The sequence below is a fragment of the Calliopsis andreniformis genome, chromosome 10 (assembly GCF_051401765.1).
Source record: "Calliopsis andreniformis isolate RMS-2024a chromosome 10, iyCalAndr_principal, whole genome shotgun sequence".
NCBI lineage: Eukaryota > Metazoa > Arthropoda > Insecta > Hymenoptera > Andrenidae > Calliopsis > Calliopsis andreniformis.
Genome location: NC_135071.1, coordinates 20,388,351 through 20,394,350, shown reverse-complemented (window position 1 = coordinate 20,394,350; position 6,000 = coordinate 20,388,351).

The window sequence follows — 6,000 nt, the reverse complement described above, 5'->3', positions numbered from 1 at the left end:
CCTCAACCGCGCTTCTTCGTCCCTGTTCTTCTGTCGGTGAACCATCTCGACGCGCCTTCTTCCCCTTTCACGCTCGTTGCAGAACTCGAGGCACGCGAGCTACTCGATCCGCGCGGATTGGACTCGATTGCATTGTCGGTGGACTTACGAATTTAGAGCGACGGATCTGGAGCGGTCGAGGTTCGCTGCACTGCGATCCACCTAGATCGCGCGGCAGACACTTTGTTGCTTTCAGCGCTTGCTGATGTCCCGGCCAGTCGATGTGTCGCTGCGCTAGATTCTTGGGTCGGCTTCCTTTGTTCCCAACTGAGGCATAGCTGAGGCTTGTCTTGGGCTTTTGGATGTTTTTCTTTGTCAGGTACCCTTCGGGACACTTTGGCCTAGGGTCTTCTACTTTGTTGGGTGCTGAGTTTTTGGGTCGCTTGGGTGTTCCGATTTCTAGACGTCACTCGAGAGAACTTTGCGTAGACAGTGTTCACGAAGAAAACGCGATAGAAGAAGAATCGAGAAGGGTGCTCATCTTTTCTCAGTATTCTTCAGATTACAGAGTATTTTGATTAAATCTAAAGTAGGACTCTGACCAAAATACGAATCGTATCAGAGCCCCACCCATCCTCTGAAGTCTCGTTCCTTCGAAACCTCCTTCGTCTGTTTGTCTAAGAACGAAAGTAGTCTCTGGTAGAACCACTTTCGAGCTGCGACACGAAAGATCAAGCGAGCCACCAGCGGCCGTTCGATCTTATCGGGGCCAGCCCCGTTGTTCTCCGTGTTCGGTGGCCTGTGTGGTTGGCCCAATTGGGGTCTAGCGTTTCACAGTTAAACGTAATGGGACGAACAATTACGCTCGCGGAAGAATACCGATAGGGGAGCCCCGTTGAACATTTCCGTTCTACCCGCAACGTCGATCGTCGTCGAGTCTGATCCAGGCTCCGACTCGATCGTTCTACTGGCTCCGTGCATTCATCGGTTCACTTTTACTCGGCCGAAAGTTACTTTCGGCAGTGGCCATTCACTCCACGCACGCCTGAGCTACTATTATTTACGTTGCTCCCGCAGAGCTGCCCGATTGATTCGATGTGGAAGTTTTTCCTCGCTCGCAGACGGAGAGATTGAAATTAAGAGTACTCTGATTCGCTAAATTGGAACAGTGATGTCTGTGCTTCAGAAGAATCTACTGTTTTCACTTGTTTCGAACTTTCATCCACGTTCCTAGCGAAGTAATACCTAATTTTCTGATCATCTCTCGAGTAGACAGCCGTGGCGACCATTAAAAAGCAATCTCTTTATCAGAGACCTAGGGATTCCGGAGTCAGCGTTCATAGACCCCGATCGTCCCGTTCAAGACGTGATTCACCCAGTCGCCATCGATCAGACATCAGCCGCGGTCCGAGTGGTAGGGGCTGAAAGACGAGAGCTAGCGCCAGGACAACGATCCTGGCCAGCTTTTCGCTCCTTCGGCACAATGAGGCTCGTCTAATGCACAAGGAACAACGTGGCATCGCGAACGTGTGCAGACGTCCCCCTCCCCCTTCCCTCTAAGTACCCTGGGGGACGTGGACGCGCAGATGCCTGTGTGCGTGAGTGCACGTACTGCCACGCTGAGCCAGTGTGTGCGTGCTGGCCGAGGGTCGTGCCGATGACCGATCAAAGAGAAGTTCGCGTTGTGAATACGTGATACGTAACCGTCCAAGGCACACGGCCACTGACCGACGCTGTACCGACTCAACCCGTGCATTGTCCTCGCGACTGACGATACCGAACCGACGCCTTATACTCGCGCCGATGCAGGACGTCTCGAGAACGTTGGAGCAACGTTTCACAGTTCGGATACCAGGGAATGGAAATGACGAGGACATTTTTGGAAAAAGGGCTGAGAGGAGGTCCATTGACTTCTGCTACTGATTTAGCTACTTGAAGCTTGATATTCAGAGAGACCCTTTGAAGCAGTTTTGTCGACACTCAATGTTTTTAAAGCTAACAAGAGTTAGAATTTCCCATTAGAGTCACTCTAGCAATTTTAGTAGCTCGCCAGAGAGGCACACCTTCTCCCGTGTGGAAACCTTACGAATCTCGCGTTCCTATGATTCATTGGATTATTATATTGGAGTCGACTAACGTTCGCCGTAAATTGTGGACAGTGGCGTTGTTGCATCGTCGCGATCGCGATTTACAGCGACTGCGAAGGCTGTTAGCTGGCGTCGGGAGTAAATGCTCGCCGCGGTTCAGTGAACTATAGCGAATACAGTTCATATTTTTCTCGTTGACCGGTAAGACTGGTCGGGGAGCAGTAAAATAGTATCGCGGAGGGAACTTTCCTGGGATGCAACCCGTCCAAATGCGGTTACTCGGTGTATCACGCTGCGTGCTGAAAAGTGGGATGCAGATTCAGTTATCTTGCCCATTGCGGGGTGCAGTGAACCCGTGAAACTAGCGGGGATCTGGCCGAGCCGAACGTTTCGAGAACGTTTCGCGACGAAGATGTCGCGTTTTCGTTTGTTCTTCTCTTTAAATTCTTCCTAAGTACCCACTTCTTGCTGGTGCACAGGGAATAGCAGTTTCGAAGGGTTTCACCTGAGCTCATTATTCACTGAAATTACATGTCGTACTGTGTACACCGCGGCGGCAATTACCATTTGCTTAATGACTCGTGAACTGGGAGCTGAACGCTGAGTATTCTGTCGATACTAATTCAGTTTGCCATCTACTGCGATACTCACTGTATAATCGTAGCTGAGAGTTTCTCGGAAATAAACCTTTGCCTGGATGTAGCTTAGGTGATTCAATTAGGCCCTCCCTCGTGTTTCTACGGCAGCATATTTTCGAGAGAAGAGTCTAATGGAAAATCGTTATAATTTAATTAGAGGGTACGTGGATGCAGTTGTCCATTTCCGTGAGACAGCGATGCAATCGTCCATCCACGTTCGCCTGGCTGGAATCAAGGAGGGCAACGTGCAACGAGTCACTAAACGCACGCAGGTTGTGAAAGATGACGTGTTCTTACGTACGTGCATCGTAAGGTGGGACACGAAGTTCACCACCTACTCGCAGGTGACATCGAGGGCACTGACACCCGATGCAATCTGTCCCATCGAGGAAGTGCGTGGAATCGGAAAATAAGTTCCATCGTCGAATTCGGTAGAAGCGACATAATCATCGAAATCGTTTGCCTTGAATTATAGACTCGAATCGAATTTGGCTAGAGGCCACTCGATTCCGGCATCATCCTTCGCTCATCGAATAAAGTCTGCCGAATATTTACCAACAAGCTATTAACATTGAAACTTGAGTTAAGAGAGGCCGTCTCTAGCAAAGACTCAAAATAGACGACTTTGAACGAAATCGACTATTCGGTAATAAACTCCTGTTGCCAGTGGAATAAGACAGCCATGGCCGTCCAGTTGTCCTTATCCACGCGATTCCGTTCCTCTTTCGCGGCCAAACGACTTCCGCTTGGATGAACAGACGCCTACCAGAATAGTCGAGTCCAAGGTCCGATAGACAAAAATTGTAGAGGCCAGACAAAAAGAAGGGGTTCAGGGTCGTCGTCAGTCGACGATTTAACTCTGATGCGACAGGACACAGGATTGGCTGGCGAATCGTTAAACCGAGCGTTTCATGCTCTATTAAAACGAATTATTCGCCAAGTCCCTTGATAAGCTCGTCCTTCACGAGCTGAGCCGCAAGAATTTGACAAGATAATAGATTAACGAGAAATTACTCGGAGTTAACGCCGTGGATGACTAAGAGCCTTCCCTGGCTAGCCAAAAGGGCCTTCAGAAACGCAAGAGTGTATGTACCGTTAGAAAATGCAACGCAAAGCCTGACCGAAAGCTTCGTCCCTGGGCAGCAGGTCGATTCCTCTGTTTCTTCGATTTCTCTGGACAGCTTTCGATGAAAAAGCGAGTCTCGTCGAGCGACTTGGCCGCTTCTCGAAGATTCTCGATTTCGGGGCATCAACGACGAGGAGGCGATGAACTCGGTCACCGGGCAACAAACTGCAGACCCCACCAACGCGCCTTCATCTCACTGCCTCTTTCTCGCTCCCTCTCTGTCTGTCCTCTGAAGGAGAACGTCTGTGTACAGGCGAGCCACGCCACCGTTTCGTAATACGCCTTCATGGTGATCTTCAAGGTGACCGTGAACTTCTGAGCACGTACCTACCCGGATTCCTGTCGCAGCGAGGAAAATTTAGGAGGAAGTATCTGGTCTTTGACCCTGCGACAGGTGTTTTCCCCAGAATACAATTTCTGGAAGAGTTTAAAGGTTTGATTCTAGCGCCTTCTCGTGTCTAGTTGACGGGGATCTTAGGATTCCTGTAGAGAGTCGTCTAAGCTCTCGCTGAGTTCGTCAAAGTTGACCCAACGACACGATTCGGCATTAGGTAATTCGGTGACGAAACGTGACTCGTTGCTGGAACACGCCCCACCACCCCTTAGTCTCTTCCTCTTGCCTAGGCTCACGAACCTTCTCGTCACGCGTTGGATCGTACGTGAACGCCCGTGAACGGGATAGCGGTTTCTCTTGCGTTCTGGCAACGATGTCTCGAACCTTCTACAACTGCAACTTCGGAACCCTTTCCGGTCGTCCTACATCGATCGACGCCTTTTCTGCACTTAACAAGAAGCCTAGGTAGAAGTCCAACAAGTGGAAATGGGCCACGAAACGCAGCCAACGATCCAACTCCCGGTCACGATCGAAAGTTCCGGATAATCGAGTAAGGAAGATACGCAGAGAATCGACGTAGTCTTATTTTTCCCGACCGTTACCATCGTGTCCCACCTGGCTGTTAATATCACGTTCCACGTGAGCTAGAATCCCGCGTATGCACGAGGAAACAGGGTTATGAGTGTTAGCAGCAAAGTTTTCGTTTTACGCGAGGAACATCTGAACGTTCCTCGGTGCTACGCTTCCTAGATTCCCAAAGAATCGAGCTTTCCCCAAGAACAACCTGTGGATCAGGGGAGGAAAGAAGGGTATCACGTTCACTGCTCGCAAGAACGTGCCAATTCACTGGTACGACCAGGAAAGCGGCACACGTTTCGCATAGGCAGCAGAAAAGTCGAATTGCCATCGGGAATGATCGTTGAACGCAAATGGAGCAGGATGGAGCGCTCAGAGATGATTCTCCAGGGTTCGAAGCATAGGCCTCCCTTCCCCTGAGCCGCTGTCAACTGTCCTCGGGTTAGAAGGCGATAGGTTGCGCTATCGTTCCCGGAAGAAAGGGGCGGTCAAGAGCGATCGTTGGAGACCTAGTAGGAATCTCTCTCGCGCGCAATTACCCGCGCGGATGCATCTAGCTTCTCCGCGGTGTGCACGCTAACCAGATGGACTTGGGGGACAGGGGAGCGTCGTGGAGAAGGCTGAAAAAGCCTGTAGCGTAACCGTTGCCGACGCTGGTGGTAGTGTGCGCCGGTGGTGCTGCCGGCGCTGCTGCATAGCACGTTGACGTTGTTGCTAGTGTGGGTTACCTGGTTAGTGACCGGCCAACCGAGTTCACTGGCATCGGCCCTCTTCCAGGTTGGCTAATCTCGCGACGAACGGAGAACGCCTGCTCCCTCTCCTCTCCCTCCCCTACTCCCCCTCGACTCCCCCTCGACTCCCCCTCTACTCCCCCTCGCCCCTTTCCCTCCGCCCGTGCCGCCACGCTTCTTCCTGCTCGCTCGTTTTGCTCGTGTCTAATGAGAAATTCCCTTGAGTGAGTCCCCGTCGGCGTTTCAGCCACGGCGAAACAGTTAAGGACACGTTTATTAATAGATTAACGACCATGTGAACAGGGAATCGCTTGCTACTGGTCTTGTTTTCTCTGATGTCGAAGCGCTCCCTGGCTGTGCAATGCCATGAGAACTTATCGCGCTGGATTGCTACTGGTGAACCCCGCGAAGGTTAAGGTTGATTAGGAGGTTACCGCTGGTCGAGGTTCTAAGCAGTTTCAGTGGCCTGCCTTTGATCTAGCTCCCGAACAAGAATCTCTCACGCTGTGTTTGCTTCTAGGAGCCCATA